Here is a 12,293-nt window from a genome sequence, read left to right on the forward strand (position 1 = left end):
CGATGATCCTTGCCTTCGCATTCTTCAACTCTACCATATCATTGCACATCTGGTTCTCGTGGCGTCGAATGTGCTGGTTTAACTCCTGGATGAAAGATGCAATGGATCTATCCTTCTTGGTGCTGACTAACTCCCATTGTTCATCACGGCGTCCGCAAATCTGGTAGATAGTGTCCTTGAGGTCTTCTTGATAAACTTCTCCAATGCGTCCTATGGTGATATGAGCTGCCATGCTCCTTCCTAGACTCCAGGTTGGTGCATTGAAAACACTATCTATGGGCTTCGTGATTGGCGCGAATGTTCTTCCCGGAACGTGAGCTTGAATCTTCCAGCGCTCCTCTTCAGGCAGAGTGGCGTTGAAGGTTCCCGTGAAGCTTGGTAATCCAATGTTCAGGTACTTGGTGACTTCCTTCAGGTGAAATCCAAATGGTGTTCCTTCATCCGGTTGAGCGTACTTAATCTTCGCGTGCGTCATCCTAAAAGAGTAGAAAAGATGAGGAGTTAGAAAATGAGAAGAGAAGGGTGATCTATGGCTTTAACTTAGTGGTCGTGTCCTACAGTCAGCGTGTGCTCTGATACCATCTCTGTAGCGACCTGACCCGAATGGATCACGTCTACTGTGCTACGGTGTCATCCCTGGATCAGTAATGCTGACACCACACAGTACATCGAGGTTTTATAGCAGAGTTGCAATCACACACTTATTACATCGATGGCTCAAAAAGAACTTATTACAATAAATATGACTTAAGGCCATATTTTAAAGATAACAGCGGAAGACTTGGAAGATAAATGGGTCCATCAACTCCAGCGGCATCACTGAGTATAGAACCACGACCTAAATGCTCCTCAATCGTCGTCTGAAAAGTCTGCAACATTAACGTTGCAGCCCGAAAACGGGTCAGCACATGGAATATGCTGGCAAAGTAACACATAGAGAGTAATGGAATGAAACAGCTATACTATATGCATATATGGCTGGTGGAAAGCTCTATGGTTACCGTTTTTGCGTAAAGCCAATTTTTCCCTAATGCAAAGGAATAAATTTTATTTACTATCATGGTGGTTGTGAAACATTGAGAATGGTTGACAGCATTCTCAATCCCAATTAAAAGTAATTAAAACCCAATAACATTAATTAGAAGTAACATGTTGAGATTCACAATGATATTCAAGTACTAGATACTCAAGTTGTCCATAACCGGGGACACGGCTAATCATGATTAGTTTGTTACTCTGCAGAGGTTGCGCACTTTTCCCCACATGACTCGATCGCCTCCGTTTGTTTTCTCGCACTACATGGTGTTTGAGAAACGGATGACCGAGACATAGTCTTTCAGAAGCACTAGCACCTTACATGTGGGGTAGACCGGTACACCTACATCCCCTACATCTGCTAGTCCACCCCGTAAGAGTTCGCACAACTTAGTCAACCATGCCAGAGCCCATAGTAGCATGTGGCTGCACACGGAAGTTTCTAGCATGAATTATCTTATGATCCCTTTGAGCCTGGGTGGCGGTCCAAAAAAAACAGGCAAGTCCTGATAGACATCAGGTGCCTCAATCCACCCAGATGTGTGTTTAAGTTGCCACCTTAGATAAACAATTAAAATTATCAATCTCACATCTGTCATGGATATCACTCACCCAATCCACGTCTACTAGCATAGCATGGCATAATAAGCAAACGTAGAAGTAACTCCCAAAGGTTTCATAATAATACAGGTAATAGGTACTACCTCATCTACTTCCCATCCCACAATTTAATTAGATCCTAATCATGCAATGTGTGAGGATTGATCTAATGCAATAAAACATGGGTTGTAGAAAAGGTATGATCAAAGTGTTACTTGCCTTGCTGATGATCCGCGAGTCCTAGGGTTTCGAAGTAACAAGCGGCGCAATCCGGGTAATCTATCGCAGACAAACAACAAGCATACAATAAGTACTCATCTAATGCACAGGTAAAACTCGAACAAGAGAACGAACCAGGTAGTTCAACTTAAGAACTCCGGTTGCAAAGAAAGAACGAAAAACAAACGGCGGAAGAAAACAACTCGGTTCTAGCAAGTTGAATCTAGGTCAAAATTTTACTGTAACAAAAGCTTGTTCAAGTTGATTAGACGGAACGGCGGTTTCGAGACGAAACTCCAGGCGCTTGAATCACCTGATTCCGATAAACGAGCGAAAAGAAAGACTAGAAAGAAGATCGGATCTGAGATCGCGATCGCGGAATAAATCTGATGAAAAGAAAAAGAAGAACGGTTAAACGAACGGACGTTCGTTAACCTAGAAGAATCCAGTGATCACGTTCGTTAGGACGAACGGTCCGGCGAACGGTCCAAGGCAACTAAATCGGAGAAGAAAACGAATCCGATCTAGGGTTTCGGAGAAGAAAAACCGATCGAAAAACTGATCTAGAAAACCGGAACGGTTTAGAGAAGAAAAGAATCGGAACGATTAGAAGAAAACGATCCGAGAAAAAGAATTGATGTAGCGCGGGGCAACCTTGGCGAGGTCTCCGGTGAGGGGCTCCGGCGGCGTCGGCGTAGGGCGGCGGCGTGGGCAAGGTGCGGCGGCGGCGCGGGTGTGGGGTGGCGGCGGCGGTGACGCAGGGCGCGGTGTGATGCGGCGTGGCGGCGGTAAGGTGCGGCGGCGGCGCGGGGTGTGGGGTGGCGGCACGGGTGAGGCGGCGCGGCGGCGGTGACGCAGGGCGCGGTGTGATGCGGCGCGACGGCGGTGCAAGGCGCGGTGTGGAGGAGAGCTTTGATTTGATGTGTTTAGAGGGGGGGGTGCTTGGGTATTTATATTGGGGAGGGGAGGGGTTTACTTGGGGTAGAGGACAAGGAATTAGAATAGGAGTAGGAAAGATCTAGAAAATAAACGGAATAAGGAAAGGGGAGGGGCTAAAGCCTAGAATCCATAAAGGATTCGGCTAAGAGGCAGAGGCGGCGGCGGCCTTGCGCCTGGCAAGCGCACGCGCGGCTCCCTGGGGCGGTGGCCTTGGCTTGGGCCTTTGGCCCAAGGCGCTGCTCAAATTTTTTTTTTAAAAAAAATAGTTTCCTCGCGCAGAAAAAAAAACAAAAAAGGGATCTAAACGAACTCCGAAAAATCTAAAGTAAATTTTCCCTGACTCCTAAAAATGAGCCGAACAAAATGAACTTTTCTCCGGACCTAAAATGCAATTTTCGAAAACGCGCATTTTTCCCTATCCAAATAAAATGCAAATAAACACCGGAAAGCAAAATTGATCTATTTATTATATCTTCATTTTTCCTAAATTTGGGAAAGTCATATTATTCCCTCTCTCATATATTTTGACACCGGAAAAATTATTGAAGATAAAATAAATAAATCAAATGATCCTATTTTCAAAATTCAAGAGAACTCTCAAATATGAAAATAACGAAATCTCCAACTCTCTCCGAGGGTCCTTGAGTTGCGTGAAATTTCTAGGATCAACCAAAATGCAAGAAAATATGATATGCATATGATCTAGTGTATAACATTCCAAATTGAAAATTTGGGATGTTACAATTCAATATAGTACCTAGTACTTACTCTCTACATGTCATCCCAGTCTTGGTATTCTTGTGGTTTCTTTTGTTTGCTCTGGCTAGTGGATGTACCTGTGTTATCTAACCTTGTTTGTGCAGGTTCATTCCATCCTAAGCCAACTCAAGACCACAAGGTAAGTATATGCATCAAATCATGAGTATGAGGAGTTCTTGCTTATGTACATACTGTTTGCAAGAAGGACTCATGAGCATGAAGGTATTTTCCTTGATAATCTTTTGCTCTGATGCATATGGCCAAGATACATGTAACACATTGCCTACTCTGTCATGGTTATGCTCTCACATGCCTCTATATTTCATATTTACATGAGTGCATACATGTAGGGGGAGCCTATGCTTGTTACATGTCCTTCCAAAGCTTTACTTGTTGTTCTTTATATCTTTATCTAAAGCTTTGATGTATGTTGCCATCAATTACCAAAAAGGGGGAGATTGAAAGCACAAGTGCTCCCTAGGTGGTTTTGATAATTGATGACAACATATCTCTTGTTGGACTAACATTTCTATCTAGCATGTTTCAGATAAGTTCAACAATGGAGTGGCATGGACTAAAGGTTGTGGGAACTCCTTCAAGATGCTAAGGACAAAGGATTGGCTAAAAGCTTCAAGCTCAAGACTCTTCATTTTACATTTTAGTGATCCAAGATCACATTGAGTCCATAGGAAAAGCCAATACTATCAAGGAGGGATGAGGTGTTGCTTAATGAGCCTCTTGCTTCATGTGCTTAGTGATATGCTCCAAAATCCTCAGCTACTTTCCCATATCCACATATGACCTAAACCCTAAGCCAAACTCGGTCCTACCGATTCTTTCTATCCGGCGCCACCGAGTTTCACTTGTCATAAGCCACTACCAAACCCTAGAAATTCGTTTGTACCGATAGGGATCTCGGTCTCACCAAGATGGGATTGCAAAATCTCTATTTCCCTTTCGTAACTTTTCGGTCTCACCGAAAAAGCGAATCGGTCCCACTAAAATTGCAATGTAAATTCAGTGTTTCCTTTTTGTAACTTTTTGGTCTCACCGAAAGAGCAAATCGGTCCCACCGAGTTTGCCTGACCAACTCTCTGGTTAGCTTATTACCAAAATTGGTCTCACCGAGTTTGAGTAATCGGTCTCACCGAGATTACGTTATGCCCAAACCCTAACCATATCGGTCCTACCTAGTTGCATGTCAGTCCCACCGAAAATCTCTAACGGTCACTAGGTTTACCTTTTCGGTCCGACCGAGTTTGTTGATTCGGTCCCACCGAGATTGGAAAACTGTGTGTAACGGTTGGATTTTGTGTGGAGGCTATATATACCCCTCCACCTCCTCTTCATTCGTGGAGAGAGCCATCAGACTAAGCCTACACTTCCAGCATCCTATTTCTGAGAGAGAACTACCTACTCATGTGTTGAGGCCAAGATATTCCATTCCTACCATATGAATCTTGATCTCTAGCCTTCCCCAAGTTGCTTTCCACTCAAACCTTCTTTCCACCAGATCCAAATCCTATGAGAGAGAGTTGAGTGTTGGGGAGACTATCATTTTGAAGCACAAGAGCAAGGAGTTCATTACCTACACACCATTTGTTACTTCTTGGAGAGTGGTGTCTCCTAGATTGGCTAGGTGTCACTTGGGAGCCTCCGACAAGATTGTGGAGTTGAACCAAGGAGTTTGTAAGGGCAAGGAGATCGCCTACTTCGTGAAGATCTATCGCTAGTGAGGCAAGTCCTTCATGGGCGATGGCCATGGTGGGATAGACAAGGTTGCTTCTTCGTGGACCCTTTGTGGGTGGTTGCTTCTTCGTGGACCCTTCGTGGGTGGAGCCCTCCGTGGACTCGCGCAACCGTTACCCTTTGTGGGTGGAGCCCTCCGTGGACTCGCGCAACCGTTACCCTTCGTGGGTTGAAGTCTCCATCAACGTGGATGTAGGATAGCACCACCTATCCGAACCACGGGAAAAACATCCGTGTTTCCAATTGCATTTGCATTCTCCAAACCCTTCCCCTTACATTCTTGCAAGTTGCATGCTTTACATTCCACTGCTCACATACTCTTTGCATGCTTGCTTGATATGTATTGTGTATGCTGAAATTGTGCCTAAAACTCCACTCAAACCAAAAAGGCCTAAAAATTTCAACTTTAGCACTAAGTGTCTAATCACCCCCCTCTAGACACATCTACTCCTAGATCCTACAACCCCATAGACACACAAGTTGATCTTTAGCCGTGTGCAGTGCCCCCCCTCCACAGTTTTCCACCGCGGTCATATTGTCATAGTGCTTATGCAAAGCCCTGTGTCGGTAACTTCATCATCACCGTCACCATGCATCGTGCTGACGAAACTCTCCCTCGGCCTCAACTGGATCAAGAGTTCGAGGGACGTCACGGAGCTGAACGTGTGCAGATCACGAAGGTTCCGTGCGTTCGGTACTTGATCGGTTGGATCGCGAAGACGTTCGAGTACCTTAACTGCGTTACTAAACGCTTCCGCTTTTGGTCTATGAGGGTACGTGGACACATTCTCCCCGCTCGTTGCCATGCTTCTTCAAGATAGATCTTGCGTGATCGTAGGATTTTTTTTGAAATACTACGTTCCCCAACACATTTCCCATATCTTCGAAGCACATATTCTCAAAGTCTAAGTCTAGTGTGCAACGTCGCCTCGCGTAGCGCGGCCTCCGCCACATGATAACCAACAATTGGAGATGATAAACTTTACATATTTTTGACAAGTAGAGTGTCAAACCCAACAAGTAGCAAAATAAATTGGCTCGTGGAAATTATAAAGCTATAACACTGTAAGAATTGAAAAGAATGTCATTTATGTATTTTGGTTGTTTGGATTTTTGCAAGTGTTGAAAGATCAATGAAAACGAAGAGTGCATCACATGGCCATTCTTACCTGTGCTAATGATATGTCTCCAACGTATCTATAATTTATGTAGTATTCATGCTGTTATTTTATCATTCTTGGATGTTTTACAATCATTTTATAGCAACTTTATATCATTTTTTGGGACTAACCTATTGACCCACTGCCCAGTGCCAGTTGTTGTTTTTTGCTTGTTTTTTACATCACAGAAAATCAATACCAAATAGAGTCCAAACGCAACGAAACTTTTTGGAGATTTTTTTGGACTAGAAGGAACCCAATGGGCTAGAGCTGCACCTGGGGGTGCCCCCAGGTGGGCAAAACCCACCAGGGCGCGCCAGGCCCAACTGGCACGCCCAGGTGGGTTGTGCCCACCTCGGTGGCCTCCCATACCCCTTCTTTCCACTATTAATTCCCAAATATTCCGAAACCCATCGGGGTCAGGGGCGAATCTACGTACTGGGTTGTGGGGGCGAATGCCCCCACTCATTTTTTGGGCCCTTTTATACCAGGCCTAGTATGTCCAGTATTGCGCCCGCTCAGCTCAAGGTGTTTGCCCCCTCTACCTCTCAGTTTTCTGTCATATATTTCAAGCCCACGTCCATGTATAGGAAATAATAGCTAGCCCAGCAGCCCATCTAAATAGAATACGAGCAGGCTGCTGCCCAACTCGCTGGGAACGCACATTGCCTTCCACGAGTCTGCCACCTGCCGCCTTCACTGATTGACGCATCGAAGCCGCTGACGCTTGCAGTCCACGGCTGTACGCAACACCTACACTACACGATGCCACTCCGGGGCCATCCTCGATTCGCAGTTTCGCACGGTGCACGTCATTCGGGTCCGGGCGTTCTACACCGGCATGAAAGAATCTGTTGGTGGTGTCGCGCTGATCAATCAAGGTAAGCCCTAGGTTCAGTTTTCTTGGCCTTTTCCTTCTAATTTCTATATCTTTATCTTATTCAGTAGTAAATGTATCAAATATCCTATGTACATATATAGATTGTAATGTATGAATTGATAATTAGGTTGACCGAACCTTGTTAAACGCCTAAATCTACTAATTTTGTATGAATAAGTTTGAAGTCGTTGGAGTAGAATAAAGCCTATGGTGATATTTCACCTTCTGGTATTATGATTTATTTACTGTTCAACTATTTGGCATTGATAGGGAAGCTAATGGAGAGACTTTTTTGCAAAGTCGACGACTGGTAGTATGCCTGAAATAGTTGATCTGGACAAGCTTACTCGGGATCCATCTAAAAGGAAGAGACTTACAGATTTTAATGTCAATCAACATGAGGAGATTAGGAGAAAGTACCTGGCATGGGGGGCATATCAACCTTGTCCCGCCAAGATTATGAAGGAGAACAGCTCAGCCTATTACATACATTGTTTTGCTCATAAACTTAACTTGATTGTTGTGGCCATTGCAAAAATATTTCTTTGATATGATATCATTATTAGTGAATGTCATTGGATCATCTTGCAAGAGAAAGGATAAACTTAGAGAGAACCATCGAGAAGAAGTGAGGAAAGAAATTGGTAAGGGAGAGATTGCTACAGGGTCCAGATTAAACCAGGAGCTTTCTCTTCAAAGACCAGGAGATACAAGATGGAATTCTCACTATACCACTTTGTCAAGTTTGTCGAAGATGTTTACCTCGGTGGTAAAAGTTCTAGAGTATGTGGAGGAAGAGGGCTCAGATGCTACTAAGCAACGTCAAGTCAGTGGTCTTCTAAAATATTTCCAGCCATTTTATTCTGCATTCTTTCTATACATGATGATGATTATATTAGCTTTAACAAATGGGCTGTCAAAAACATTTCGGAGAAAGGATATGGACATTGTAAATGCTATATCAGATGTGGAATCTGTTAAACGAGAGCTAGATGAGCTTAGATCTCAACATGGATGGAATTCTCTCCTGAGCAAGGTATGTTGTTTTTGCGACAAGAATGATATCTCAGTTGTGGACGTGGAAAAGGAGTACGTAAATCCAAAGAAACCAAGGAAGAGGACTGGCATTAATAATGAGCATCATTATAGAGTCGATTTTTTTGTTGTCTTGGATTTATTGGCAGAAGAACTAAATCGCAGATTCAATGAGGTAAACAATGATTTGCTTTGTTGTATGTCTGCTTTCAACCCAAGCGGTCAGTTTAGTCACTATGATGATGAGAAGTTATTGAAGTTGGCTAAGTTTTATCCTAATGACTTTAGTGATACTGAGTTGGGGCATCTTGAGAAGGAGCTTTGCCTGTACATAGATAATGTATGCAATGATACAAGATTTGCTAGCTTGGAAACTATCAATGATCTGGCTAAACTGATGGTATCTATGAAGAAGCACTTTTCTTATCCTCTTGTCTATCGACTTTTGAAATTAGTATTGACTCTTCCTGTTGCCACTGCAACCATTGAGAGATGCTTCTCCGCAATGAAGCTTGTGAAGAATGCTTTACGTAACAAGATGGGTGATGATTATTTGAGCAATAGCCTTATTTGCTTCGTAGAAAAGGAAATGCTCAATAATATTACTAATGAGGTGATAGTTAAACGCTTTCATGCGAAAAACCGACGTGGGATGAAACGGAAGGAGGTAATGTTCTCAAGCTTATTTTATTTATTTATCAGTATTTACATTCTCTGAATATTTAAAGATGTTTCTTTTTCATGCAGCTTGAAGCTTAGAAATTTGGGGCGTATTGATACGTCCATTTTGCATCATGCTTTTATATCGATATTTATTGCATTATGGGTTGTTATTACACATTATGTCACAATACTTATGCCTATTCTCTCTTATTTTACAAGGTTTACATAAAGAGGGAGAATGCCGGTAGCTGGAATTCTGGGCTGGGAAAGGAGCAAATATTATAGACCTATTCTGCACAGCTCCAAAAGTCCTGAAACTTCACGGGAGTTATTTCCAGAATATATAAAAAATACTGAGTGCAAGAAGTACCAGAGGGGGGCCACCCACCAGCCACGAGGGTGGGGGGAGCGCCCTACCCCCCTGGGCACGCCCCCTGCCTCGTGGGCCCCTTGGTGGCCCTCCGATGCCCATCTTCTGCTATATGGAGTCTTTCATCAAGGAAAAAATGATAAGCAAGCTTTCGGGACGAGACTCCGCCGCCACGAGGCGGAACCAATCTAGGGCTCCGGGAGAGCTATTCTGCCGGGGACACTTCCCTCCGGGAGGGGGAAATCATCACCAACGATCCTCTCATCGGGAGGGGGTCAATCTCCATCAACATCTTCACCAGCACCATCTCATCTCAAACCCTAGTTCATCTCTTGTATCCACTCTTTGTATCCAAATCTCAGATTGGTACCTGTGGGTTGCTAGTAGTGTTGATTACTCCTTGTAGTTGATGCTAGTTGGTTTACTTTGTGGAAGATCATATGTTCAGATCCATTATGCATATTAATAACCCTCTAATTATGAACATGAACATGCTTTGTGAGTAGTTACGTTTGTTCCTGGGGACATGGTAGAAGTCTTGCTATTAGTAGTCATGTGAATTTGGTATTCGTTCGATATTTTGATGAGATGTATGTTGTCATCCCTCTAGTGGTGCCATGTGAACATCGACTACATGAAAATTCACCATTGTTTGGGCCTAGAGGGAGGCATTGGGAAGTAATAAGTAGATGATGGGTTGCTAGAGTGACAGAAGCTTAAACCCTAGTTTATGCGTTGCTTCGTAAGGGGCTGATTTGGATCCATATGTTTCATGCTATGGTTAGGTTTACCTTAGTACTTCTGTTGTAGTTGAGGATGCTTGCAATGGGGGTTAATCATAAGTGGGATGCTTGTCCAAGTAAGGACAGTACCCAAGCACCGGTCCACCCACATATAAAATTATGAAAGTACCGAATGCGAATCATATGAACGTGATGAAAACTAGCTTGACGATAATTACCATGTGTCCTCGGGAGCGCTTTTCTCTATATAAGAAATTGTCCAGGCTTGTCCTTTGCTACAAAAAGGATCAGGCCATTTTGCTGCACTTTATTTACACTTGTTACTCGTTACCAATTACCTTATCACAAAACTATCTGTTACCGATAATTTCAGTTCTTGCAGAGAATACCTTGCTGAAAACCGCTTATCATTTCCTTCTGCTCCTCATTGGGTTCGACACTCTTACTTATCGAAAGGACTACGATAGATCCCCTATACTTGTGGGCCATCAAGACTCTTTTCTGGCGCCGTTGCCGGGGAGTGAAGCAACCTTGGTAGGTGGAATTTGCTAAGGAAAAATTTATATAGTGTGCTGAAATTTACTCTCACTTGTTACTATGGAAAGTAATCATTTGAGGGGCTTGTTCGGGGTATCTTCACCCCGACCGGTAGAGAAAATAGTTGCTCCTCAACCTACTGGACCTACTGAAAATGAAAATGTTTACTTCAAATTCCTTCGAGTATGATAGAGAAACTGCTAGCTAATCCTTTTGCAGGAGATGGAATATTGCATCCCGACTTACACTTAATCTATGTGGATGAAGTTTGTGGATTATTTAAGCTTGCAGGTATGCCCGATGATGTTATCAAGAAGAAGTTCTTCCCTTTATCTTTGAAGGGAGATGCATTGACATGGTATAGGCTATGTGATGATATGGGATCATGGGACTATAAGTGACTGAAATTGGAATTTCACCAGAAGTTTTATCCTATGCACCTTGTTCATCGTGATCGTAATTATATATATAATTTTTGGCCTCGCGAAGGATAAAGCATCGCTCAAGCTTGGGGGAGGCTTAAGTCAATGTTATATTCATGCCCCAATCATGAGCTCTCAAGAGAAATGATTATTCAAATTTTTTATGCTCGGCTTTCTGACAACAATCGCTCCATGCTCGATACTTCTTGTACTGGTTCCTTTATGATGAAGACAATTGAATTCAAATGCAATTATTGGAGAGAATTAAATGCAACTTGAAGATTGGGATCTCGACGAAGGTAAGGAGTCAGGTATAACACCTAAGTTTGATTGTGTTAAATCTTTTATGGATACCGATGTTTTTCATAAATTTAGCACTAAATATGGACTTGACTCTGAGATAGTAGCTTCTTTCTGTGAATCCTTTGCTACTCATGTTGATCTCCCTAAGGAGAAGTGGTTTAAATATAATCCTCCCATCAAAGTAAAAGTAGTTGCACCTATTAAAGTTAAAGAAAAGACTATCACTTATAATGATCCTGTTGTTCCTACTACTTATGTTGAGAAACCACATTTCCCTATTAGAATAAAGGATCATGCTAAAGTTTCAACTGTAGTCAACAAAAGTAATATTAGGACACACAAACCCCCTGAGCAAGTTAAAGTTGAACCTAATATTGCTATGGTTAAAGATCTCTTGGACGATAATATTGATGGGCATGTTATTTACTTCTGTGATGAGACTGCTAGAATTGCTAGACCGGATAATAAAAATAAACATAGACCTGTTGTAGGCATGCCTGTTATTTCCGTTAAAATAGGAGATCATTGCTATCGTGGCTTATGTGATATGGGTGCTAGTGCAAGTGCAATACCTCATTCATTATACAGATAAATTATGCATGATATTGCACCAACTGAGATAGAAGATACCGATGTTACCATTAAGCTTGCCAATAGAGATATTATTTCACCAATTGGGATTGTTAGAGATGTTGAAAGCTTGTGTGGGAAGGTTAAATATCCTACTGATTTTCTTGTTCTTGGTTCCCCACAAGATAACTTTTGTTCCATTATATTTGCTAGACCCTTCTTAAATACTGTTAATGTTAAGATAGACTACAATAAGGATATTGTTTCTGTTGGTTTAGGGGATATGTCTCATGAGTTTAATTTCGCTAA

At 42.7% G+C, this 12,293-nt stretch overlaps 1 pseudogene; it reads left to right on the forward strand.

The window, feature by feature from the left end:
- Positions 1-7,656: 7,656 nt before the first annotated feature.
- LOC147959126 (uncharacterized) lies at positions 7,657-9,135 on the forward strand (annotated as a pseudogene).
- The last annotated feature ends 3,158 nt before the right edge of the window (positions 9,136-12,293 follow it).

The sequence above is a fragment of the Triticum urartu genome, chromosome 7A, assembly GCF_056163025.1.
Source record: "Triticum urartu cultivar PI428250 chromosome 7A, HENAU_Tu73, whole genome shotgun sequence".
Classification (NCBI taxonomy): Eukaryota; Viridiplantae; Streptophyta; class Magnoliopsida; order Poales; family Poaceae; genus Triticum; species Triticum urartu.